The sequence below is a fragment of the Papio anubis genome, chromosome 1, assembly GCF_008728515.1.
Source record: "Papio anubis isolate 15944 chromosome 1, Panubis1.0, whole genome shotgun sequence".
Taxonomy (NCBI): domain Eukaryota; kingdom Metazoa; phylum Chordata; class Mammalia; order Primates; family Cercopithecidae; genus Papio; species Papio anubis.
Window position 1 is genome coordinate 117,660,646 of NC_044976.1, and position 27,458 is coordinate 117,688,103.

The 27,458-nt window shown below is 44.4% G+C and overlaps 2 pseudogenes across 1 annotated transcript; one reads left to right on the forward strand and one right to left on the reverse strand.

Annotated features, from left to right (window-relative positions):
- Window positions 1–6,344: 6,344 nt before the first annotated feature.
- Window positions 6,345–7,798, reverse strand: LOC101020619 (annotated as a pseudogene).
- A 3,345-nt stretch (window positions 7,799–11,143) lies between these two features.
- On the forward strand, window positions 11,144–18,895 carry LOC101019912 (annotated as a pseudogene). Its single transcript, XR_001893049.3, has 3 exons — window positions 11,144–11,358; window positions 15,214–15,378; window positions 17,671–18,895. The product of XR_001893049.3 is annotated as a 3 beta-hydroxysteroid dehydrogenase/Delta 5-->4-isomerase type 1-like (transcript).
- Window positions 18,896–27,458: the final 8,563 nt, after the last annotated feature.

Consider the following 27,458-nt stretch of genomic DNA (forward strand, 5'->3'; position numbering starts at 1 on the left):
AATGCTAAATTGTGGTACATTGTCAGGACGTTTTTTAATTTGGTATTTTTGCTCACCTGGCTCCAATTCTAAAAAGAGTTCACCTTTTGATTTAAAAAAAAAAAAAAGGATATGAGCATTATGGATGTTGAGGAGATCATGGCCCAGATGATTGACAGGGGCCCGAGGGCATATAAGAAACATATGGGACGTATTGAGCGTGTCATGCTTAGAGCCTGTGGCGGGGGAGCTGAAGCTGACGAAAAGGTAGGGGTAGGTCTGAACTTAAAACATGGGATTGTTTTATTAGACACACCCACCATGTTAAATCTTTTATTACTTTAAGGAATGGGGTTTCTAAATAAGTTGGGATTTATCAAAGGAATAGTCATGCCTTTGTCAAAACAGTTTTAAGCTCATATATATATATATATATATGTATATATGTATTTTTTTTATTGGGAGGCCGAGATGGGCGGATCACGCGGTCAGGAGATGGAGACCATCCTGGCTAACACGGTGAAACCCCATCTCTACTAAAAAATACAAAAAACTAGCCGGGCGAGGTGGCGGGCGCCTGTAGTCCCAACTACTCGGGAGGCTGAGGCAGGAGAATGGCGTGAACCCGGGAGGCGGAGCTTGCAGTGAGCTGAGATCCGGCCACTGCACTCCAGCCTGGGCAACAGAGCCAGACTCCGTCTAAAAAAAAAAAATAAAAATAAATAAATAAAATAAAATGGTTTATTGTTATATTAATCTCTCCCAGTTTGTTTGTCAGGGTAGAGTATTTAAAGAGGTGAAACCCCTGTATTTCCTCAGAGCATCCCTAGTCTTCCTAAGTTGCATTCTCTGGCCTTTTCTTTCGCTTCAGCCTAAGGCAATCCCTCTTGAGGCATCCCCGTCTTTTACAGTAGTAACAAACTTGGAGGAAAGAGTTCTCAGACTGAGGGAGCTTAAAGTCTTTCTGGGACTGAGAGGTTTGGGAAGCTAATTGCTTTAGCTGTAAATACATAACTCAGGCAATCTTCTTTTTCCTTCTTTATCATAATGCGAGATAACTGGTCAGATAAGTTAACTAGTTCATTAGTTCTGGCTGTGGCCCAATTTGTCAAGTGGTGTTTTACAAGGGTGGCTAAATCATCATCCAGTCTGTTTAAGAAATTTTCATTTGGTAATATATCATTTTTAGTATTTTTAAACAATCAGCTGACATCACGCAATATTGTCTTAAAGTTTTATCAGAACATGTGAAATAATCTAAAACTGATTCATTTGGGTTCTGGCAGCATCGTTGGATTTTATTCCAATCCACAACCCTTTGGAACACTGAAGGACTAATATTTAACAGAGTGGTCGATTGTTTCCATGCGTCTTTACGCCCGTCTTCTGGATTTGTGGAGCCTGATTATTGTGGCTCTATTGGGCCTTCAGGGGTCAAATCTGCTATAAGGTCTGACCATTGAGCTTTTTCCAGCCATTCCCTAGCTTTAGCTTCTGAGACCGACATGTGGACTAGCTGATAATGGTCTGAATGACCTTCGTCATAGGTTCTGATAATAAACTCAGCTTCTCGGGCAAACTCAGTTGGATCTTTATGGGGTCAGGAAATTCTTTATGCCTCATAATTCTGCCTTTGACTAGGGTTGGTAGACAATTGCTGGGGTTCCCCTACCTGTTACTGGTTGTTCCCAAAATGAGGAAATCATGAGAGAAGTCCCTGCGGGGTCCCGCTTTCCCACATCTTCCAGATGAGACTCTGCCATTGGGGATGTCAGGGAATCCTCAGCGGGTGGGGTCCATGGAGTCAGATTCCTGACTCTGTCTTCTGTTGAGCAAGTGTTAAACATGCTGGGGAAGGTAAGGACAGATCTGGCCTGGGAAGTTCAGAGAGGTCAGGGTAGAGTGGGAGTGGAGGTGGAGGTGGGGAAGGTGTCAAAGGGGAATTAGTGGATCCCGAGGATTTCTTTAAGAGAGATAAAATATTAGAGAGTTCTTTATTAGCATTCCCAAGTTGTTTGTTCACCTCCTGTAGGGAAATGAGGTGGTCTTCCCCGCTTTTGTTACTTTCTAGATAGCACTGAAAATAGTTCTCCCATTCTGGTTGTTTGCTATTTGTGTCTGCGTTTCCATAGTGGTTCAGAGGTACACTGATTTGGGCATCTCAAAAGATTCCCATTTAGGCCACTGTAACTTAGAATCTGCTTTAGTTACAGTGGTCCACTCGGTTAAATATTTGCGTGATGATTTGCCATAAGTATTTTGCATATACCTAGCTAGAGTTCCTAAAGGGGGAACTTTATGTTTCGCAGCTGCTGGGATCTTAGAGGCCTCGTTCGCCATAATTTAGAGTTCATCTTTAAATTTGACCAAGCTGGGACATGTGTCGGGCACAAAATGTGCTCCATGCAGAGCTAACTTTTCAGAGCCATTAGCCCCTGACCCAGTTTGGTCTACCTGTGTCATGGCTACCAGGCACAATATGTCAGGGGCTCAAGGTGCAGGAGGGATCACTTCCTTATATGCACCTGCCAGCTGAGATTAGACCCTAAGTATGTTCTTCTGAGGGGGAAACCTATTTAGAGCCACTGCACATCTTAGGGAGCATTTCTTTCAAGACACCCTCACATGATTCTCAGTCACCTGAGAATGCCTCAAAAGGCTGAGGGGAGCAAGGTGCTCTATTTCTTCATAGTGGAAGATTCCACACTCATGAGCCAGAGGGTTCAGAGTTGGTCAAATCCGACAGGAGAAAGGACTGAAATACACATACACACACACACACACACACACACAACAAAACAGTTAAGCAAAACTAACAGTGATCACACTGAGCGCTCTAAGTGTGAGCAGGAAATTAACACCAGCTGGTTGTTAATGTTAATTTTAGTCGTTTAAAAGAATTGATAAGACACAATCCCAAACCAGTTTCATACCTAGTGATGGAGTCCAAGCTGGAGACCACACTCCACTGATGCAGAAGCAGATGAGCTCACCTTCCTTGATGGAAGCAAGTAGAAAAACTACCACAAAAAAAGGGGAGTTGTTTTAACAGCAAATAAACCTCTGACCCCCTAACTGAAAAATATTGGAAGGGATCCCAGCAGGAAAGAGTTCGCTGACTTTGGCAAATCATCCTGTCAGTTTGGGATATAAAGTGCCCAAGCAGGTACCAAGCACCGAGAGGCAAATTTCCACAGGTCAGGTCACTTTCACTCAGGATCCCTCCGTGGTTACCAGATGTCAACTGAGGAAAATGATGAGACAAGTCTGAATCGTTTTAGCAGGTTCATTTGTCAAAGTTAAGGACAGACCCAGGAGACAGGTCTATGCCTTTCTCTGTAGACGATTTTGAGTGCTTCAAATTCAAAGGGGGAAAGAGTGGGATATTGAGAAGCACACAGTTTTATGTAAGGGGAGGGTAGGGAAAAATAGCCATCATGCCCTTGTCTGGCTCAGTGAATCTGCATTTTTTATATAAGATGACATAAAAGAGGCAGAGGGAGGCCGAGGCGGGCGGATCACGAGGTTAGGAGATCGAGACCATCCTGGCTAACACGGTGAAACCCCGTCTCTACTAAAAATACCAAAAAAAAAAAAAAAAAACTAGCCCGGCGTGTGGTGGGCACCTGTAATCCCAGCTGCTCGGGAGGCTGAGGCAGGAGAATGGCGTGAACCCGGGAGGCGGAGCTTACAGTGAGCGGAGATCGCGCCACTGCACTCCAGTCTGGGCGACAGAGCGAGACTCCGTTTCAAAAAAAAAAAAAAAAAAAGGCAGAGGGAAAATGCAGGGAATCTGCATTGTACATAAGGTAAGATGGAAAACACTGGGTAGGGGAACAACCAGATATGCATTTGTGTCTGGCAGCCCGGGTGACTGCCCTGTAAAGTTAAGTTACCAATTTGCATTGCCATGATGAAGTTTTAACAGCTAACTAGAAATTTTCTTGTGGGCAAAATATGGGATGGGGAAGGGGGGCGGGGATGTGGCTTTTCATCTTGTAGCCATCTTATTTAGGCACCAAAAGGGAGGGGCAGGTTTGCATGACCCAGTTCCCAGCTTGACTTTTCCCTTTGGCTAAATGAGTGTGGGGTCCCAAAATTTAATTTTATTTCACAAACCTATGAGGTGAGGGTGACTATTCTCATTTTATCAGTGAGGAAACTTGTTCACAGTCACACTGATTAGTGACTAAGCCTTCTACCAGGGAGTCGGCCTTGAAAGTCCTTATCTTTCCACTGAGTCACACAGCCTGAACTGGTCTTGTCAGTGGTACCGCAGAGCACTGGAGCAGGGAGTGCTGATTCTTGGGAGAGCCCCAGCTCACTTGATTTACCTCTTTTTGCTCAGTCCCATGCGGGGGACTCTCTAGAACCCAGAAGATTCCCTGAGGGGCATCTGGAAGGGTTTACATGCCTTATCAAATGGGCCTGAGCAGGGGAGAGAGAAGCAAAAAGGCATCCAGCCTCCACCAATTTCAGTACTAATTTCCTCAAAGGTCTCTACAACACACCTGGCTATACATGTGTTGGCCATTCGGGTCATTTATAACCCTGCATTTTACCCTTTAAAATTACACAATGAAGCCACACCATGGGTTCTTGGGCAAGTAAAGGGAACAAGCGTGAACTTCCCCGAAAATGTACCTTCTCTTCAGCCCAAGAAGTGGAAGTCTATTATCCCACATCCCCAGATTTAACTGCCTCTCTCTCATTTCTCCTTGTCTTCTTTAAATCACATCCTTTCTTCCTTTATTCTTCCATTTCTTTAGCCTCTTTCCTTACCTCTATCTCCCCTTTAATCACTGGCCCTCTCATTCTTCTCAATTTCCATGAGAAGAGGAGACCAATCAAGACAAATGTGGGGACTTCAATGATGATGTAGTCATTAACCAACCAAAGAAGCAATAGTTAAAAAAAAAAAAAAAAAAAAACACAGTCAGGGGCATCAGGGACAGAAGTGAACTGAAGCAGGTGAGGAAGTTGCTGTGGGTCCAGAGTGTGGGGAGGGAAAGCTGTCTCCCTCTGTACCTGGCAATGAAGAGAGTCACACCCAACATCAAAACGGCTTCTTTCTTTCACAGAAAATTTACAGATCGTTAATCAGCTGAATTTGATTACTGCAAAGGAGATTATCTCAGTGTTCATTCTGCAGGGAAAAAGGAAAAACATTCTGGCCCAGATGAACAAGTTTCCACTACCTTCAAAACCCCAAAGAACAGAAGATCAGCACCAGCCTCAGGACGGAGTGACCCCAGGCAGTGGGGAAAGGTGAAAAATGGAAGGAACACTCATTTTTCCCCGGCCACTGCACAAAATACAAGAGCAGCATCTGTCCAGCTCTTGTAAGGTATTCACACCATCTGTATATTAATGACAAACAGCATGAGAAGGATAGGAGGGTGGTGGAATCTGGGACAAGAGCCCTTCCCCCTTGTATTTCAGCCTAGTGAAACCCCACACCTATAAAACCACCAGAGCAATTTTCACAGGGAAGGGAAGGAAAAGGACCTATCTCCAACGGGCAGCAAGGGGTGTTCGAAGAAAGAGACGAGGGAATCGGATGGGCCAGCAGTCTCAACTGAACAAGCAAAAAGGCCTTGAAGTGTTGTAGCCAACAAAATCTGCCATCCATTCTTATACCTGAGGGTGCCAGGTGGGCAGAACTCCTGCACCAAGCTCCGCTGCACTTCATGCGATGCACCACATGGGGACGTCAAAGGCTCAGAGGGAAGAACAAGGAAATCTGACCTGGTGGGGACTTTTGGGTCCTTTTCTCCACCTAGGTGGCTCTGCAAGTACCTGGCAAGGGAATGAACGAACCCTCAGGCAAGTACTCAGCCACCAGCTTAAGGACGAGGTGTATATGAGTACAGAGAACAGAGCTAAGCTGAAGTCACTGGGAAAAGCCACAGGAGCCCATGGGGCTTGAATGAGGACTTGGATTCCTGGGTCCAGGCAGGGAGCACAGCCTGGGCAGTGGTGCAGAGGAGGATGAGGGGCATGAGGTGCTCTCTGCCCCCACCTTCTAGGAAGCGTGTACAGAGGGCAGATGAGGGCGCTCAGGTGCAAGAGTCAGTCACAGACCCAATAGGCAGGGTCCAAGTGCTGGGGTGGGGCACGGAGCCCACGACGGCCTGGTGAGAACTGGCAGGAAAGTGGCCAGAGGCCAACTCTTATGTGAAATCTCTTGATTTCTACATATTAATGACTAACTGTAAATTGGAAAAAGTAGTGTGAAGACCTGCTGCAGCATGGGGTAGTGTTCAAACTGTGTGTGTAATATTTTACACCTTAAAAAGTGGGTGGACAAGTGTCAGCAGCAAATCTGTTCGTTCTTAGTGATATGTCCCAAATACACATTATTATACCATATTCTCATATTTTCTGTGTGTGTGTCATAGGTTATAATTTTCTTAATAAATTAAACTTTGTGGGGGGAAAAGCATGCAAACTAACAAAACAAGTCTGCAGGCTGGACAAAGGCCTAATACTTCTGATTTTCCATTTCTGCTCCCAGTTTAGTGGTCCAGCGGGGGAGATAAAACATGAGACATGTTAGGTGCTGTGCACAGTAAATGTGCAGAGTGCCATAAGAAAGGAAAGTGCTTCCAGAGGATTTATTCCCATAGGGGATTCATAGGGTCCTTGCATTTAGGCAAGGATGACCTCACCCACAGCCTTGGCAGCACCAGTAGAGGCCGAGATGATGTTCTGGAGAGACTGGTGACCGTCATGCCACAGCTTCCCAGAGGGGCCATCCAAAGTCTTCTGACTGGCACTGATGGCATATACTGTGGTCACGAGTCCTTCCACGATACCAAAATTGTCATGGATGACCTTGGACAGGGGTGCTCAGCAGTTGGTCGGACAGGAGTCATTGCTGACGATCTTGAACCTGTTGTCATACTTCTCATGGTTCACATCCATCAGAAACCTGGGGACGTTAGCACTGGGGGCTGAGATGATGGCCCTTTTGACTCCCCTCTGGAAGTGAGCCCCAACTTTCTCCGTGGTAGTGAAGACACTGAGGGACTCCACAAGGTACTCAGTAAGAGCATTGCCATTTTTTATTTTGGTAGGATCTAGCTTTCCATTGACAACAAGCTTCCCATTCTCAGCCTTGACGGTGCCATGGAATTCGCCATGGGTGGAATCATACTGGAACATGTAGGCCATGTAGTTGAGCTAAATTAAGGGGTCATTGATGGCGACAATATCCACTTTACCAGAGTTAAAAGTAGCCCTGGTGACCAGACACCCAATACAGCCAAATCCGTTTATTCAGGCCCTCAGCTCTACCATGTTGTCTCAGGGATGTGATTGGAGCAAAACAGGACAGTGTGGCTGCCTGTGGAACAGGAAGAGAGAACTAGCTACAGCATATTATTTAACACATGGTTATCATATCAAGAAAGTCTGCAAAAACTCTGATGCCAATAGGGTATGGCTCAGATGGGCCTCACTTTACATAGCATGCTGAAATTCCCTGAGCATGTAGACAATTCAGTTGTCTCAGTATCATTTGTTTAAAAGACTATCCTTTTCCTTCATTGAATTTACTTTTGTCCAAATCAAGTGACCATAAGAATTTAGGCCATTAACTCATGCATAAGCAAAAATTCCCTCAAAATGGATTATAGGTCTAAATGTAAGGGCTAAATTATGCACATCTTAGAAGAAAGCACAGATTAACATATTCATGATCTTGAATTAGGCAAAACCCCAACTTTTCCTGGTAAAAGGGAAAAAGTTTAAAAATGAGATCAAATATTTGCATTTGATCAAAACTAAAATGATCAAAACTAAAAAGTTTGCATTTTGAAAGACATCAATAAGAAAATGAAAAGATAAGCTACGGACTAAGAAAACAATTTCAAATCACGTATTTGATAAAGAATTGTATCCAGAATATAAAATACAATTAAACAGCAAAAAGATAAATAACCCAGTTTTAAAATGGGGAAGATATTTGAATAGCATTTCATCAAAAAGGTATAGGAATGGCCAATAAAGCACATGAAAAGATGGTCAGCATCATCAGTCAGCAGGGAAATGCAAATCAAAACTACAATGTGATACAACTTCTTACCCACTAGAATGCTATAATAGAAAAGAAAGACAGTAACAATTGGAGGAAGTGAAAAAACAATGATGTGAAACATTGAAATACTCATGCATTGTTGATGGGACAGGCAGCCACACGGGAAAACAATTTGGCAGTTTCTTAAAACATTAAAGATACGTTTACCATATGACTTAGCAGTGTCACTCCTACCTGTCTACCGCAAAGAAATAAAAATGTATGTCAACACGACACGTGAACGTGAATATTTATATCAGTTTATTCATAATAGTCCAAAAAGCAGAAGCACCTTGAATATCTATCAACTGATAAGTGAATAAACTAATGGGAGTCATCCATACAATTTAATGGGATTTGGCACCTAAAAGGAACAAAATATTGATACGTGCTACAACATAGATGAACCATAAAAGTATATTAAGCTAAGTGAAGGAAGATGGATACAAAGGACCACATATTATATGATTCCATTTATATGGTGTCCAGAAAATAAAATCTGTGGAGTCAGAAAATCAGTTATGGGCTTCCTAGAGCTGGGGGGTTTGGAATAAGGGGTGGCAACTGATGAGCATGAGGGATTCCTTACGAATGATAGAAATGTTCCAAAACAGGACTGTGATGATGGTCACACAATTCTAAAATGTTACTAAAAATAATTGAACTGTGCCTTAAAACAGGTGAATGTTATATCAATTATGCCTCAGTAAAGTTGTTTAAAAATAAAAGAAAGTTGGTAGTTTGGCTCACATCAGTCTTGCCCTTTGTTTTATTTCTCATGTTCCTAAAGAAAGCGAGATATGTATTGGTTTAAAGAAAGCTTATATTTATTGGTTCCACTCAGAGACTCCAAGAGAGACACTGGTTGAAATCTATCAGCCTCCAGAACTCTCAACAGCTGAGGGAATGAGCGATACTGTCCTGAAGGAGATGAGGGCTACCTAAGGTGTACTCCAGCATCTGCTACAGCAGGCAAAGGCATGTGATGCACCTGGTTGGCCTCAGATAGTGCTCCACAAGTCTCAGCAAGACCCAGGGCCTGTAGCTAGTTCTGCCAGCTTCAGAGAACAAGCTGCTACAGCTTGCAGCACAGGGTCAACCTTTCTAGGCAAGTGGGTTTGAAGCACTGGTAGTCAGGTTCCAAGTATTAGATGAATGTCTACAATGTGGGAGGAGGGCAAGACCCAGGGTGGAGTTTCAAACCAAATCATTTGTAGAGTATTACTTCCAACAACTTCAGAAAGCATTATTTTCAAGTGCTTATGGCATTTTCACCAGCATAGACCGTATGCTGGACCATAAAACAAGTCTCAATATATATCCAAGGATCAAAATCACACAGGGTATATGCTCTGGCCACAATAGGATTTAATTAGAAATCCATAACAATAAGATATCTAGAAGACTCCCAATCCTAGAAAACAAGCATCATATGTTGAGTAACACTTTGGTCATAAACGAATTCACAAGAAAAAGTTCATTAACTGAGTGATGATGACCCAGTGCCTCAAAATGTGGGACGCAGCTGACATAGTGCTTAGAGAGAGACTGACAACTTTCAATGCCTGTAGTGGAAATGAGCAAAGGAGTAAAGTCAATTATCTATGCTTTCATCAAAAGAACCCTGAAAAAGAAGGGTAAAATAAACCCAAAGTTAATAAATGTAAGCCAATTACAAAAATAATGAAAATCATGAAATACAAAAATGAACAAACAATAGAGAAAATCAGTAGTTAATTTTTCTGTACACTATGCAGAAAGCTAAATTTTAAAATGATTTTATATTTAAACATATATCCAGAACCACAGAGGTCTTAGAAGAATAAATTATGAAAATATAGGAAATTGAAATAGAAAACGGGAATTCTGTGGGAATAAAAATCAGAAAGTAGTTGCCTCTGAGACTGATTGGGCGGAGGGCAGGGAAATAACAGGGAACAGTTGGAAAACATCTTTATGGAGGGAAGGAAATGGTCTATATCTTCGTTGAGTGGTACTTACATGAGCATATGTAACTGTCAAAGTTCATTGGCACTGAATACTTAAGATCTGGGCATTTTAATACATATAAATTACACCTTGATTTTTTAAAATAGAGGAAAGTGTTTTGGGGAGCTTATGGTAGTGATACTGGGCAGTTGTCAGGCATAGACTACAGAAGCATTCACAGCATATTCAGTTCAGGAATTTGCTGAGAATGGTTTTGCAGCCAAAAATACAGGATAAGTTCAAACATCTATGGTAAGAGTCATTGGGTCATACAACCAGAAATCCCCACTCTTGTGGTACAGGCCATATAATTAAGCAGTTATCACTAGATAGCTTCCCTCCAATGATGTTCTTTGTCTAGGAATCCAAAGCTCTCCAGGGGAAAATTGCAACTGAGGTTTTGGATATATTGGGTAGGAGAGAAAGTCACCTCACATAAAACTTAGTGATTGGAGCTGTCAACATTTCTAAACCTTGCAAGACAGGAGCAACATCTCAAATGATAGTCTGAGAGAGGAGATAATGGGCTAATGTGGGTTTCCTCCCAAATGTATTTACTGCGCAAGGTCAGAGTTCACATTGCACTTGAAGAGTTCTCCCAGTCTACTTTAACTTCACAGGTTGCAGATCCCAGAGAGCTGGTATCAACTGACCAGTGTCCTGTTAAGTCTAAACCCAAGACTCTTCATCACATTGCAGCCTTGAATTTCTCTTTCTGTTCCTGGGAGATTAAACTTCTCATTCTGTTCCTGGGAGATAAAACTTAAAGGTCACTGTTCTTCTGAGTAAAGGGATCCTGAAGGAGCAGAGAGCAATGAGTTTGTGGCAGGAGTTCATGGTGATAATGACTGAGCCAGAAGCCACAGTGCACAAAGCTCCAGGCTTGCCTCAAAGGATGAGGTGACCAGCACCCTGACTACTCTCTTCAGCTATTAATAATCTAACTAATGGTTAGAGCTTTTTCATTTTCTTGCAGCTACTTCTGGCAATGGTGGGATATGGAATTTTTGCAAAAAAAAATTGGGTGGAAGTAAAAAGGCATCTGTGTGAGTGTATAAATATCTGATCTCCCTTTTTAGCCCTCTCTAGGGTCACCATAGAGTAATATCTTCTCCCTAGCATCTTCTGTTTCCTGGCGAGTGTTTCCTGCTACCTTGGATTGGCCATGACGGGCTGGAGCTGCCTTGTGACAGGAGCAGGAGGGTTTCTGGGTCAGAGGATCATCTGCCTGTTGGTGGAGAAGACAGAGCTGAAGGAGATCAGGGCCTTGGACAAGGCCTTCAGACCAGGACTGAGGGAGGAATTTTCTAGTAAGTAAACTTGAGTCATAGTCGTGTGGCTCCAGCTTAAACCCTGTTGTGTGGGGAGGTGGACCTTGTCTAGCAAGTTACGGAAAGTTGTAGCCAAATCTAAGCCAATCCCACATCCAAAGTCATTAAAAAGGAAACATTAAAGAGTATAAAATGTCATAGTGTGAAATATACTGAATGGGGGGTCCAGAGACTGGATTCTGGCCCTGACCCAGAACTTGAGAGGCAGCCACCTCAGCCTCCAGGCCTCTTTTCTTCTATTAAGAAAATCCCACACCTGTTCTCTTTCTTGTCTATAACTCTTTTATGTCTGAAGCTTTTTGTCTTGGCGATTGCTTTGCAACATTCACAAAGGACACCATTACCCTAAAGACCTCACCAGTGGGTCCTGCCTCTCTAGACTGCGCTGGACTTTGTTTTGTTTGGAAGCCTCCTTAGGATTTTTAGTGAAGGGAAAATAAAAGGGAACGAAGGTAAAGATGAGTGTGTAAGTGTTTGTGTGTGGGGTGTGTGTGTGTGTGTGTGTCAGAAAGAGAGAGAAAAAAATGAGGAGAAGAGAGAATGAGAAAGTCAGTGAATGAATGAGAAAGAGAGAGAATAGGAGAGAGAGAGGGCATCGGTGAGAGAGAGAGAGTGTGCTCAAGTGCACAGTACAAAGCAGAGACAGAGTAAGAGGCAGTATGAGGTCGGACATGCCTCATTTAGATTTCTTATAAATGGCTTTAAAACAAACAAACAACAACAACAACAACAACAAAAATCATTTCTCTCTGTTGCTCAATACCCCAAAGAAATTGATGGCAGAATTTGCTGTAGCAACTCCTTGTGAAAAAAACTCCATGAGGAAGGTACAAAATGGGTCACATCTAACTGGACAATGAACCCATCAAGGTCTAGAAACATAAAGTTACTCACCAATGCCATCTGATCAATGTATAGCAGCGCTCAGGCCAGAGCTTCCTTCCAGAGGCTCCATCACTTGGCCATTGGGTTGATGCTTGGCAAAGTGGGTCTTCAGTCTCTCTCTTTGCCTCTCTGTGTGCCCCAAACCAATTCCTTGTCCACCTCCCCAACCCAGGGGATTGTGTGTCCCCAGGGGGGACTGTGTGTCTACATGTGGGCTTTGGCTGCCCAGAGGGTCCTCCCCTGCCCACAGAAAAGCTCCCACTTGACAGCACTCAGAGACCACACCCAACAATCTCTTCTTTCACTCTCCCAGAGAAGAGTGGCCTCTTCAAAAGTCCCATTTCCTCCACCTTCTGTTTTAATGGTGTCTTTGATAAACAAATATTAACATACAACCAATATTAAATGTTTGTAATCTTTATATCTCACCAATATTCGCGCTCTAACACCTGATACCGGAAAAAAAAATAATGCTCAGCCTAAGGGAACCGTTCACCTATGGTGAAAATTCAGAAGGTATAATGAATGAGTGGGGGCCTGCATGAAGATAAAAACAGAGAATCTATTCAGTGTTCTTTCTGTGTCAGGCACTGTGCTAAACATTTTGCATGTGTCGACTCATTTGCTCCCCATAACCACCCTATGAGATCGGTTTTTTATCATCTTCCTTTCTTACAGATGAGGAGACAGTCAGAGAGAGGTTAATTAACTTGTTCAAGGTTCCACAGTTAGAATATGGCAAATCTGGATTTGAACACACGCAGTCTAGTGCAGCATTTGTGTGCTTAAGCAGTAGTTAGTCTAGCAGCTTCTAGAAGGAGGAAGCTATAGCTCCATCAACAAAGTCCCCTTTCCTGGTGCCTATTGATCCCTGCAAACTCGTTTGCAAACAGTGCTTTTCTCCCCGCTTTGGACTTCTTCCGCTTTGAAATAGCAATTTCTTTGAGCCAGTCTGTCTAAAGTCGGCAACAAAGGAGAAGCAGAGGAAGGCAGCAGAGAAGGGAGAAGAGGGGGAAATACAAACAGAAAATTCCACTCTCAGGCTGTTACCACGTCTTCCCAGCAGCCTCTTCCCTGACTCCTCCCACTGCAGGCCCTTCTTGGAGGTGCCTGACTATGGGAAGGGGCTGGGAGTAGACAAAACACGGCACAGGCATTAGGAGAGTAAATGGTCCCGCCTGTACCGCAGAAAGGAATTTCTCCAGCCTTGAGTTTTTCACCTGAATTTCACTCTTAACAATATTTGGCCTTTGTTGCCAACTTCAGTTAAACTGGCTTATTCTTACTCTTTCTCAGAAAAGTTGATTCTAAACAGCCGGTCCTGCACCTGAGGTACAGAGTACAAGGCTTGAGGTGAGGTGGGCAGGTTTGAGCCTTACTAGAAGCCTGACCTTAGATCTGTCCTTTAACTTATCCGAGCCTCGGTTTCCTCACCAATAAAGCGGGACTCAAAATACCTACCTTACAAGATAGCTGTAAAGGGAAAGAAGCAAGCTGTGGGCCGTATGCAGATTATAAAGCACAAATGAGAGTAGAGTATTTATCTGAGCTCCATGTAGCATGGTGTTCATTTTGGGGCTAATTCCAGCTGACAACTTTACTGGCAGCGTCACTTCCTGTGAATTTCAGAGAAGCCTGAAGATATGGATGTTATATCCACTGCCCTTGGCTAGACACTAGACATCTGGGATGTTAGTTCATCAGTGGCTAACTCATTTTCAGCGTTGCTATCTGCTTTTGATGATATCTGATAAGAGTTTTTCAATGAAATTCATCATTTACACCCATCCTCAATTTCCTAGTAATGGCTCCACTCTCCTCCCAGTTGCCCAAGCAGGAAACCACAGGGGTGATTTTATCTTCTTTTCCTCTCAGCCCAGATCCAATAGGTACCAGGACCTTCAAGGTAGGGTCTGAAATTCATACCTGGTGTATCTCTCCCCTCCTCTGCTTCCACTGCTGGACTCTGGTTCCAGCCCTCATTTAAACATTGGCATAGACATTCTAATTAATCATTTGATCACCTGGCTTTCTCATATCACCTGTATCTGTCCATTTTATATCCTCAAGCCAAGGTTAACTTCCTACACCACAACTCTGCCTCTGTTTCTCTCTCTCTTTTTCTTTCTTTCTTTCTTTCTTTTTTTTTTTTTTTTTTTTTGAGAAAGGGTCTTGCTCTACCCCCCAGGCTGGAGTGCAGAGGTGCAATCTCAGCTCACTGCCACCTTCACCTCTTGGGCTCCATCCATCCTTCATCCATCTTTCTGCCTCAGCCTCCTGAGTAGCAAAGAGTGTAGACAGATGCCACCACCACACAGGGCTAATTTTTGTATTTTTAGTAGAGACGAGGTTTCACCAGGTTGTCCAGGCTGGTCTCCATCCTCCAGGCTCAAGGCATCCACCCACCTTGGCCTCCCAACGTTCCAAAAATTGCTTATTTATATTTACAATGCGAAAAGAAATAGGCATGAGCTGCCACACCTGGCCTGTTTCTCTTTTTATTCCATATATCAATAAGCATTTTTCTTTGACATGATGCTGCAGACCCAAAATCATGATTCCATATATGATTCCTCATTACCTACAAAATTGAATTCACTTTTTCCCTTTTATACCCAACTCTCCACAATCACCCTAGGCCCCTTAAGAAATGTGGTGAGTCTCTCATGACTCTAGCAATGCTTATATTCTAGGCACACCTGACAGGTCATTTCTCAGATTACTTTTCTGAAATGAGACATGGTAGAAACAGATGTTTGCTTTCCTAGTAAACTGCTACAATGCTGATTTCTGTGTCTTTGTTTGCTTCTTCTTTCCGTGGAATGTACACCCTCCACTCTAACACCCCGCTCTAACCATCCTCGAACACCTGTGTAACATCACCTTTATCAGAAAACTTCCCAACCAGATCCAGAAATCATTCCTATGACCTGACCTGTGTTCACACAGAGCTCCAGAACAAGACCAAGCTGACAGTGCTGGAAGGAGACATTCTGGATGAGCCATTTCTGAAGAGAGCCTTCCAGGACGTCTTGGTCGTCATCCACACCTCCTGTATCATTGATGTCTCCGGTGTCCCTCACAGAAAGTCCATCATGAATGTCAATGTCAACGGTACGGTGGCCTGGGGAGGAGATGGACCAAGGTGGGGAAATGAGGATCAGAAAGAAGGGCAGGAAGGAAAGAGAAGTCTCTCCACTGAACACCTGCTGTGCTCTGGGCCAAGTGCCTTTGCTGATCACTACCAACTGGGGGAACTCAAGGCTGCTATTTTCAGTTTCATAGATGAGAAAACTAGGACTGAGCAAAGACAAGCAACTTGTCCAAAGTCCCACAGGTGAGTAAGTAGGTAAGTAGGAGAGTTCAACTTTAAACTCACTCCTGTGTGACTCCAAAGGCTGTGGAAGCTCTTTCTAATGTGGCCCCAGTCAAAAGTCAATTAATCTCTGACTTCAGACTCTTGAAATCCAGTTACCCCTTGGCTCCCCAGACCAGAATCAGACCTTCCAGGTATCACCATAGTCATCATTTTGAACCTTGTGTGCAGGCTGATAAGAACATTCAGAGCCCTCCTGCTCACCTCCAAGAAGAAGTCCTCTCAAGAGAACTAGCAAAGCTGGTTCACAGAGGTCTGTCAGGACAGAATTATCTAGCACATGCCTTCCCACAATATTTTTTTTAACAAGAAGAGTTTCCCAGTGTACCAGAATGCAATCTGTTCAGCTTACCACAGGGTCTGCTATGACATAGCTGTTTCCAGCCAGGTGCCCAAAGTGCACCCTCATTCAATCCTCATCCCTTAAATGCTTGGTGGTCTTTCTGAATTGTCACTTTCCAACCTACTTTAAATTCAGACACATTTCCTTAAGGAATCTTCTAATGCACTCTCACTCTCTGATCTCCAGAGTCTCTTCAGCACTACAGCACCCCAACCCCCGGCCTGGCCCTCCACATTCAGTCTACTCAAACTCCTTTTCTTTTTTTTTTTTTTTGACAGAGTTTCACTCTTGTCACCCAGGCTGGAGTGCAGTGGCATGATCTCAGCTCACTGCAATCTTCACCTCCGAGGTTCAAGCAATTCTCCTGCCTCAGCTTCCCAATGTAGCTGAGATTACAGGTGCCCACCACCACACCAAGCTAATTTTTTTTTTTTTTTTTTTTTTTGTATTTTTAGTAGAGATGGGGTTTCACCGTGTTGGCCAGGCTGGTCTTGAATTCCTGACCTCAGGTGATCCACCCACCTCTGCCTCCCAAAGTGCTGGGATTACAGGCACGAGCCACCACACCCAGCCTCAAACTCCTTTTCTAAAGCAACTAATTGCTTTTGAGTCGCCAGTGTCATCTCAAAAAACAAAAACAAACAAAAACAAAAAACAAAAAAAAACCCTTTCCAGTTGCTACTTACCCATACCTCTAAATACCTCTACAGTGAAAGGAGGATGCTAAGAGTAACCAGTTTTTTATTTTAATTCCTGCTCTCCACAGCTCCGTACAACAGGGGATATGAAATGACAGGGGAAGACATCTGTTAGATGTCTTCTAGATGGAAAGACAGTTAGAGACATCTGTTTCCGAAAACCATTATCACTCCCAGGCTTAGAAAATACTTCACAATGTTGATCAATTCCCCCTTGAAGGCCAACTAACTCCAAATTTTCTCCCTCATTGGATTAATTTTTAAAAACCTGAGACTGTGCAATTTGAATTTCTCTCCAGAAATTCAAATTGCACAGAGACTTTAAATTGGGAGCCTCTTTCCCAGGGAACACACAATCAAGAAAAGAGTGTGGGTCTCCAGCATGTTCCCACAACCCATGGTTTGCTCAATGTCCAGAGATGGTCCTTGTGACAAAGTTTTATTAGTACTCAACAAAATGAGAAAAATATGAACAATTTCATGTATATTGAAGAGTGTATATTGCCTGCATACTATGTATTTGTGTGTGTATCATGTGAATTCTTCCACTACCCTTTTGTGCCTAAGAACTGGGATTAGCCACACACTCAGAGTATTTTTAGATTTTAAATGATCTGTATTTAATGGTATTGATGAAAAATCATAATTATTCAATGTCTACGTGACAAAACAAAAAGTGATAACCCGAGGTCGTTTTCCAAAATTAAGGTACACACACACACAAACACACACACACAGACACATACATGAAACCCAAAAGTCTAAAAATTCTTGCTCTCCAGAATCCACATGTCAGTTTCTTTTCATCTTTGTGTTTTTCCTGTGGTTGTAGCGTGGCCCAGTGTCAGTCAGAGCCACAGAAGAATGTATCCCGAGTCTGTTACAACCACTGCACTTAGGAGTGAGGAGTGGGGCACATGGATCTGTGTACGTGGTTGGACCCCCTTAGGGATATTTCCTGACACTGACAGTATGCTCTTTGTGGGCAGGTACTCAGCTCCTGTTGGAGGCCTGTGTCCAAGCTAGTGTACCAGTCTTCATCTACCCCAGTGCCCTAGAGGTAGCCGGGCCCAACTCTTACAAGGAAATCATCGAGAATGCCCATGAACAAGACTCTCTGGAAAACACATGGTCTGCTCCATATCCACACAGCAAAAAGCTCGCTGAGAAGGCTGTGCTGGCAGCTAATGGATGGACTCTGAAAAACAGTGATACCTTTTACACTTGTGTCTTAAGACCCATGTATATCTATGGAGAAGGAAGCCCATTTCTTACTGCCAATATAAATGAGGCCCTGAACAACAATGGGATCCTGTCAAGTGTTGGCAAGTTCTCCACAGTCAACCCAGTCTATATTGGCAATGTGGCCTGGGCCCACATTCTGGCCTTGAGGGCCCTGCGGGACCCCAAGAAGGCCCTAAGTGTCTGAGGGCAGTTCTACTACATCTCAGATGACACATCTCACCAAAGCTATGATAACTTTAATTACACCCTGAGCAAAGAGTTTGACCTCTGCCTTGATTCCAGATGGAGCCTTCCTTTAGCCCTGATGTACTGGATGGGTTTCCTGCTGGAAATAGTGAGTCTCCTGCTCAGGCCAATTTGCACCTATGGGCCGCCCTTCAATCGTCACACAGTGACATTGTCAAATAGCGTGTTCACCTTCTTACAAGAAGGCTCAGCAAGATCTGGCGTATGAGCCGCTCTACAGCTGGGAGGAAGCCAAGCAGAAAACCGTGGAGTGGGTTGGTTCCCTTGTGGACCGGCACAAGGAGACCCTGAAGTCCAAGACTCAGTGATTTAAGGATGACAGAGATGTGCATGTGGGTGTTGTTAGGAGATGTCATCAAGCTCCACCCTCCTGGCTTCATACAGAAGGTGACAAGGGCATAAGCCCAGGTCCTGCTGCCTCCCTTTCTCACAATGCCCAACTTATTGTCTTCTTCATGTCATCAAAATCTGCACAGTCACTGGCCCAACCAGAAGCTTTCTGTCCTAATCATACGCCAGAGGACAGACAATGTTATTTGCTTTTTCCAAATCTCAGTGGCTGATTCTGAACATTTGTGGTCTCTTTTATCTTGAGAGTCTCTTTTAACTACTAGAACTCCATTTCTCCTCCTAAATGAGAAAGGATTTCTTTTCTTTTAACTCTCCTGTTTCTTCACACAGTTCAATGAAACAAGCAATAAATGTTTTAATGCTTAACCTGGAGGGAGGTATGGTTTCTGTTAATACATACTTTCCTCCTTTCCCTTTCATTTCCAGGTATCACCATCTCCAACTTAGAAGAGTAGCATGAAACCGAGGTTGGGGGGTGAGCAGAGTAGTGGGAGGGTCAGGAAGGGTGGTTGAAAGCTGAATAAGCTCTACCTTATTTCAGGCATGTACAACATGAGCTACATATGACGTACATTACCTCATTTAATACTCATCAGAAACCCGAGGCGGGGTGGCTATTTCCATTTTATTGGTGAGGAAATTTCTTCACAGTCAACTGATTAGTGGCTAGGCCTGCTATCAGGAAATTGGCCAAGAAAGTCCCTACGTTTCCACCAAATCAAACAGCCTGAACTGGCCTTGTCAGTGGTACGGCAGAGTACTGGAGCATGGGGTGCCAATCCTTGGGAGAGCCCTAGCTTACTTGGGTTACCTCCTTCTTGCACAGTCCCATGCAGGGGATTCCCTAGAACTCGGGAAATTCCCTGAGGGGCATCTGGAAGGGCTTGCATGCCTTACCAAATGGCCTTGAGCAGGGGAGAGCAAGCAAAAATGCATCCAGCCTCCACCAGCTTTAGTGCCAATTTCCTTGAAGGTCTCTAGGACACACCTGGCTATAAGTGTGTTGGCCATTCTGGTCATTAATAACCTTGCATTTCACCCTTTCAAATCGCACAATGAAGCCACACCATGGGTTCCTGGGCAAGTAAAGGGAACAAGTGTGAACTTCCCCCAAAATATACCTCCTCTTCAGCTCAAAAAGTAGAAGTGTACTATCCCACATCCCCAGATTTAACTGCCTCTTCCTCTTTCTTTATCCTTCTCTCCTTTGAATCACATCCTTTCTTCCTTTATTCTTCCACCTCCTTAGCCACTTTCCTTCCCTCCATCTCCCTTTTAGTCACTGGCCCTCTTATTCTTCTCAACGTACCTGAGAAGTGGAGACAAATCAGGACAAGTTTGGGGACTTCAACGATGACATAGTCAATAACCAACCAAAGAAGCAACAGTAAAAAACAAACAAACAAACAACAAACACAATCCAGTCTCAGGGACATCAGGGACAGAGTAGAACTGAAGCAGGTGAGGAGGTTGCTGTGGGGTCAGAGTGTGTGCAGGGGAAGCTGTCTCCCTCTGCACCTGGGTGTGACAGCAATGATGACAGTAACACCCAGGATTAAGATGGCTTCTTTCCTACACAGGAAGTTTACACATCATTAATCAGTTGAATTTGATTATCACAAAGGATATAGTATCAGTGTTCATTCTGGCGGGAAAAGAGAAAAACATTCTGGCCCAGATGAACAGGTTTCCACCACTTTCAAAACCCGGAGGAACCGATGATCAGCACTAGCATCAGGGCGGAGTGGCCCCAGGCAATGGGGTAAAGTGAAAAATGCAGCACCCCTCCTTCCCCGTCCTCTGCACAAAATGCCAAGAGCCAGCATCTGTCCAGCTCTTGAAAGGCATGCACACCATCCATATGTTAATGCAAAATTGTACGGGAGGGAAAGGAGGGTGGTAGAATCTGGGGCAAGAGCCCTTCCTCCTTGTTTTTCAGCCTGGTGAAACCCTACACCTATGAACCACCGGGGCAATTTTCACAGGGAAGGAAAGGGAAAGGACATATCTCCATCGGGCAGCAAGGAGTGGTCGAAGAGAGACGAGGGAATCGGATGGCTAGCATTCTCAACTGAACAAGCATAGAGGCCCTGTTGTGTTGTAGCCAACAATATGTGCCATCCCTTCTTACAGCTACAGGTGCCAGGCAGGCAGAGCTCCTGCACCAAGCCCCACCGCACCTCACGTGATGCATCACACGGGAGCAGCAAAATCTCAGAGGGAAGAACAAGGAAACCAGACCCAGCGGGCAATTTTGGGTCCGTTTTCTTCACCTGGGTGGCTCTGCAAGGTACCTGGCAAAGGAATAAATGAAAGCACGGGCAAGTGCTCAGCCACCGGCTTAAGAGCTAGGTGTGTTTAAGTACAGAGAATTGATCTGAGCTGAAGTCACTGGGAAAAGCCGCAGGAGCCCATGGGGCTTGAATGAGGCCTTGGATTCTTGGGTCCAGGCAGGGGGCACAGCCAGGGCAGTGGTTTGGAGGAGGACAAAGGGCATGAAGAGCCCCCTCAACTGCTGGGAAGCGTGTACAGAGGGCAGATGAGGAGCTCAGGTGCAAGATTCAGCCACCAACCAGACAGGCAGGCTCTGAGGGCCTGGGTGGGGTGTGGAACCCACAGTGGCCTGCTGAGGACTGGCAGGAAAGTGGTGGGAGGCCAATTCTTATATGAAATCTTTTGATTTCTAAATATTAGTTACTAACTCTAAATTTGAAACAGCAGTGTGAAGACCAGCTTTAAGAGGGATGTGTGGGCTAGTGTTCAAACTGTACATGTAATATTTTGTATCTTAAAAAGTGGGTGGCGAGGTGTCAGCAGCAAATCTGTTCATTCTCAGTGATGTCCCAAATATACATTATTATATCATATTTTCAAATTTTCTGTGTGTTTAACACAGGTTATTTTTTTTAATAAATTAAATTTGGTTGGGGAATAATGTGCAAATTAACAAAACACATTCAAAGGCTGGACCCAGGCTTAAGGCCTCCGATTTTCCACTTCTGCTCCCAGTCTAGCAGTCCAGTGGGGGAGATAAAATACGAGACATGTTGGGTGCTGTGCACAGTAAATGTGCGGAGTGTCGTAACAGAGGATAGTGCTTCCGGATGATCCATTCCCCTGGAGATTCATGGGGTCCTTGCATTTGGGCTGGATATCAAAAGATGGGTAGGATTTCAACAGACAGGAATGTGAGTGAAAGTATTCCAGGCAGAAGCAATGCAGTCTGCAAAGACCCAGGTAAGAAAGGGATCAATTTTAGGCAACAATGAGACCAGACCAGAGAACACTAGGCCAGGGGAAAGGTGGAAGATACACCTAGAAAGACATGATGGGCATAGACAGGATCACCCAGGGTCACTTCTAGAGACACCCTGCCATCTTCCTTCTTTGACCTCAGAGTACGAGTCTGTGCCCCCCTTAAAAACCACTTTCACATACAACATGCCTCATGTTCTCTCAAAAATTTGACTCTACGGGAAAAGAAAGTCTCCTCTAGCTATGAATATTGACGGTGATGCTAAAAGCTGGGACATCGTTCACTATGCAATGGGAATTGTTCAGCCGTCCCTGGAAGATTACGATGGCAGTATTTTCTAGGATGGACTGAAAGAGATGAAGAGGATACTTCAAGAATCTAGGTAAGAAATGAAGGCCTGATTTATGCGTTGGTAACAAAACTGAATACAGGGGCAACTGAGGCAGGCCCAAGGCAGAATGACCTAGTTTAGACAGGACTGGGTGTGGGCACAGAACTCTCATGCACGCACTTTCTCAAGCCAGAAACCTGGATGGCAGCCCCGGACTCCTTCCACCTGTCATTCAGGGCTACCAACTTTATCTCCACAACGCCTCTTGCATGTATCCTCTTCCTCCCTGGTAAACATCATTCCTACTTTTACCCCCCACAGGCCTCCCCACCTTGGAGAGTCACCCATGAAATCTATTTGCAGGAGTCCAGAGTTCTTTCCAAACTAGTCTCACCATGTCACTCCCTTCCTTAAAACCAACCACTGGGTGGAGCCCCAGGACCGTCAGGGTGAGCCTGAGAGCCTTAGCAAAACATATAGGACCTCTGAAGACCTGGGCCCTGCCTAACACTCCAGATTAATTCTTACCACCAATCCCTGTCCTATCCCCAGATTCTCCTAATTTTTGCCTCAACAGTTTTCCAAAAATCAGGGCTTCCTGCGTGCAGTATGCTTTTACATCTACCCATGCCAGTGCACGGCATTCCTTCTGCTTAGAAGGTGCCCAGCTCTCCTACCAGTGCATCCTTCCCAGGTTCTTCTTTTACATCCTCCATGCTTTGTGCATATCTAGTTGCACTGCCATTAATTTTTTATTTATATATCCTGTTCCCCACCCCTACACTGCCATGTCCTGAGGACAGTAATTCACCATATCATCTCTCTGTCCCCAGTGTCTGACACAAAATAGACACATGGGCTGATGGAGGAATGGACGGATGCATGGATGGATGAATGGGTGGATGCATGGGTGGATGGACGGATGGATGAATGGATGGATGGATGGATAAAACACAAGCAAACAGAACTGTTAGAATGGAGAGAGGAAGAGATGGGGAGTCAGGGAGTAGAATGCTTTGAATGACAAAGCAAGAAAGAATTCAAAGATGACTTTTCAAGGTGTTGATGAACCTGAAGAACCTGGATTATCATGATGAGAATGGAAAAAAAGGGAAGCCACATGGCAGGTATGGGGTTGAGAATGAACTTATTTGTGTGATGTGAAGAGTGAATGTAGGAGTGAGAGGCCCATGAGCAGGGAAAAGGAAATGCTGATGAAGGCGAAGTCCAGCTGTCATGGTTATAAAGGGATTGGGAATTAGATCCAAAACCTGAAATCGTGCAATGCCTGGAGCATTTTTATACTACAAAAAAAGAGAGAGAGAGAGAGAAAGAAAGAAAGAAAGAAGGAAAGAAGGAAAGAAAAGAAAGAAAAAAAGAAAGAAAGGAAGAGAGAGAAAAATTGCTTTTAAAAACTGAATTCAAAAGAGAGTTTCCCACTCTTAGGAGACTCACGTGAGGACCACTCAACCTCTCCGGGTACATGTGCTTCTTAAGACATCAGGAGACTCTGGGGGAAATTTGGGTGGGAGTTCTTTTCCTTTATCACAGCCCAAGATCTCACCCAAGGGTAATGAGCAGAGAATTGAGACGGTGTTCTGAGGCATGAAAGAGGTTCATTAAAAGGAAGTGGAGGGGGAAGTCTGGATGAACAGAAGGTGCCTTGGCCATTCTCTCCCCAAAGGCAGGGGTCACTGGGGTCAGTTACAGACTCCAAAACAGTCAGTAATCTGTTCTGGAAATCTGAAGCTCCCTATTGCATAGTGCAATCTTTTCTCAAGAAATGGAAGAATCAGCACTATTGAAGTCAACTCTTCTTCTTAATCAGGTACTGGTGACAGAGGAGTGGGTGTGAGATGGGCTGCAGGCCTATGGTCATCCTAACATGAACCCTGGCCACTGAGGTAGGAATACCCTTCTCACGAGCCCGGCCCTAGCTCCCTCTCTCACCATCTGGAGTCTGTCAAATCCCTGGTGTAGCTGAGCAGGGGAGCTGTAAGGGCACATGGCTCATGAGGTCACACAGGGCCTGTGCTTGGCTTAAGGGACTGACATGAGACCCCACATTTTATTTTGCACTGATCCTATCCCTGTAAAATATGCAGCGAGTCCTAATTATGAGAACTTCTTTTAGCAGCAGGCAAAACAACTATTGTTCATTGATCAATCATGGGTAAATGGAAAAGGCTCTCTGGCTCCCCCGGGGCAGTTTGATGTCTTTGTAGAATTCAGATTATAGAGCTAAAGAGGGCTTCATCAGGCATGGTGGTGCAGGTTTCAGCAACATTGAGCATTGGCTCTGTCAATCCAGTGAATCTCAGGCTGTGAAGTTGTGTCTGTGATTTCTCCCAAATCTATTAACTTCAACACAGAAATCAGCAGGACTACTTCAGCAGAAACCTTGAGGTGACCCTCGTTTCAGACATTCACTAGTGCTACACTTGACAAGAGAAATGTCTAGTCAGATCCTTTTCCAGCCCCTTGACAAAGTGGGCTAGCTTTTCCAAGGTCACACACTGTCCTTTCCCACCCAACAAAGCCAGGTACAGTGGACAATGCCTGACTTGCAGCAGTGGTGGGGACTCTGACTTACAGTTTCAAAGTCCTTGGCAGAGAATCTACTTAACTTCAAGCTTTTGCCGAATGTACCATCTTGCCCTAGCATAACATGTGAAGCCTTGACATGAAGAAGTTCCCCCTGTCCACCTCTCACCCCCTGCAGTCCCTGGTGCCCCTGAAAATCATACTTACAGTTGGCACAATAATTCACCACAAGCATGTTGGGCAGGAAGGGAACAAAATCAGCGTTCACCTTCACCCTTAAATGGTGTTGGAATGTGCAAGCATCTCTACCTCTCTCATATTTGTCTCCCTAGCACTGAACACTAGGCCCGGCACTTGCCCACTCAGCTGAGGAGTGAACTTCTCAGGAGCTCTGCTCTTTATGAGTCACAGCTTTGGGGCCGGGGAAGGCCAGCTATACACAGATGGTATCAGAACACCCAGGCAGAATCACTCCCTACTTCAGCCCTAGTAGGTCCAGAAAAGCATCTCAGTGGAGTGTCTTTAGTGAATAAAAAGAATGCATGGAACTACTTTCAGTGAATTCCTGGTCTCCAGGAAATGGAGTCTGCCAATACTTTTACTTAGGTTGAACGTCTTTCAGATATATGAGTGGGAGAGTCAGCTTGAACACTGCATGTACACTGATACTTTTTCAACCTTCCTGAACACAGGGCAATGTGGTATATGGAACAAATTGCCGCCCACCACATTGGCTTCCAAAGTTGACATTCTCAGCTGCTGGAATGAGGCAGGGCACCAGCTGGATGCAGAGAGCACTGTGAACAGTGGTTTGGATCCCAGGGGAGCAGCTGGAAATTGAAACCCATTGGAATGTGCTTTGGGTTAGCAGAGATGAACTTAAAACCACAGTCTGGCAGCAGAAAACTGCAATCTGCAGGGCACATGTGGCTGTCACAATGAGACAGAGGAGCAAGTACTAGGCAATTCATGCTGGAGACTGGCCAGGTGTGCTCCTTCCCTCCCACACAGGCAGAGAGGATGGAAATTATGTTCATGCGAGGGGCAGCTGAGAAAAGGAGTCATGTCTGGGGTTTTGATTTGATAAGTGAGCTGAGTTGGGAAAATAAAGATTCATGAGAATAGGGGAAGAAGAGAGACTATGAGTGGCGAGGATGGTGAAGGCCAGCAGCAGCCTTCCACTGCTAGATTGATGGAAGCAGTGGAAGTTATCCGATGGACAGCCAACACAGGCACTTTTCCTGGCTCTTATTATATTGTCTTCACTATTTGGAGCAGTTGTGTGAAAGGTGGCCTACCAGGAGCAGACAAAGCCTGTTGCACCTTGCACTGCCCTTTGCCTCTGTAATTCTGGTGGAGGAGAGGATTGGAGCCTTATGTGTTATACTTACTGTAATCCCCAAGAAAGAATGGGGGGGTCCCTAATTGGTCCTACAGAGTTCTTAACCCTGTTTCCTCATTAAAATCACCTGGGGAGTTTCTACAAAATTACAGGTACTTAGGCCTCACTCTAATGAATCACTCTTTACATTTAAAAGAAAAAAAACAGCTCTCCAAGGTTAAGAAAATCTGCAGCTTAAACTAATCAAACCTCAAGAAGTCCAAGGTGACCAGGTGCAGTTTCTCTAATCGGAATGTGGGCAGAGGCCCACTCACAGAAAAGTTAGAGATAGCTGGGCATGGAGACTCACGTCTATAATCCCAGCACTCTGGGAGGCCAAGGTGGGAGGATCACTTGACCCAGGATTTTGAGACCACCCTGGGCAACATAGGGAGACCCCATCTCCACAAAATTAAAAATGTGTAAAAGTCTAGCCAGGCATGGTGGTGCACACCTGTGGTCCCAGCCACTCCTTAGACTGAGGTAGGAGAATCTCTTGGCCTGGGAAGTTGAGAATTGCGCCACTGCACATCAGTATTCTGGGTGACAGAGCAAGACCCTGTCTCAAAAAAACAAAAACAAGAAAGAAAGAAGGTTAGAGAAAAAAAATATATCTGTCTAAATGAATAGTATCAGCACTGACTTTTCCCATGATCTGTCTTGCTGCTTGCCAAACTCTGTTCTCCATACAACAGCCTGAGATTTTTTAAAAGTAAAATCAAATCCTATGTCTCACTTATTTAAAACCTTTCTGTGGCTTCCCATTCATTTACTATACACTCTAAACTGATCTCCAGCTCTCCTGGACACTGAATGATCTGCTGAACTTTCCAGCTCCTCACCACTTCCCTTTTACTCATGATGCCCCAGACAGATCAACCTTCCTTCTAGTCCATAAACAAGCAAAACTTTCTTGCCTCTGAATCTTCACATTTCTCATTCCCTTTACATAAAATGGTGTTCCTCATTTTCTCATGGTTGGCTCTCTGTTGACGTGTAGATCTCAGCTGAACTATCACCTCCCTAAAGAGGTGAGACTCACTGACCATCCTCTTCCGAATATGCTCTGCTTAACGCATCACATCACCCTGATTCTCCCCTCCTGTTACCAAAACCTGCATTTAACTTCTAGTTGCAGATTTTATTGTTTATCTGTACCCTCATAGGGACCTCAGACAGTCTTGCTCCCTGCTACGTTCCCAAGAGCTTAGAATCATGCCCAAAGTCATAGAGGGCCTCATAAATATTTATTAAATAAATTAATCCGGGAAGGCAAAGCCAGATCAAAATACATCAGCACATCTGGAAAATTATAGCCATCCAAGGAGGAAAACAGCGAATTAGGATGGAACCCAGCAGAATGGGTCACTACCTAAGCCAACAGACCTGAAAAGTCTTCTATCATTCCTTGACTGGACACTTT